Below are 647 nucleotides of genomic sequence, written 5' to 3'. Positions count from 1 at the left end.
AACGTCCGCCACCTCGATGACGACTCTTGTAGTCGATGACAAAGGAGGACTACCGTCATCCCTTACTGTCACCTAAAAACATCAAAACACAGTATGAAATAACACAATTAATCTCAGCAGATATACTTGTTACTTGGAGAATCGTAAAATTCTATGTCTCATTCAAAAAATATATGAAATAATACACGGAAAACATGTAAAGCATTATTTATTACATTAATATATAAATCTAATTAATAAGTATAAGAATTTAAAAATTAATGAATATTAAAATGTAAAATATAAGGCAAAAGAATATTCTTCAATAAATAACATGTTAATTTTATTTTCATAATAATTACATTTCGATATAATATGAAGAAGAATGTCCGGAGATTAATATGTATGTAAATATAAATTTTTCATTAATTATATGATAAAATATTATAAATATATCGCTACATACCAAAGACCTATATTATTGAAATAGATTTTGCAATATTGAAATATCGAAAAGCCGGCGCCGATAATTTCAATAAATAAATTAGTTAATGCAAATTCTAATTAATTCATGATTAAATTAACACAGACATTGAGCTATCGACAAATCGAATCGTAGCATCAATATATCGTCGACTCGATTTATCATTGTCTCGTAATGAAAACGT

This window comes from Polyergus mexicanus, unplaced genomic scaffold (genome assembly GCF_030449975.1).
Source record: "Polyergus mexicanus isolate NDT 795.1 unplaced genomic scaffold, iyPolMexi1.0 SCAF_7, whole genome shotgun sequence".
Taxonomy (NCBI): domain Eukaryota; kingdom Metazoa; phylum Arthropoda; class Insecta; order Hymenoptera; family Formicidae; genus Polyergus; species Polyergus mexicanus.
Note: the sequence above shows the minus strand (reverse complement) of the source record.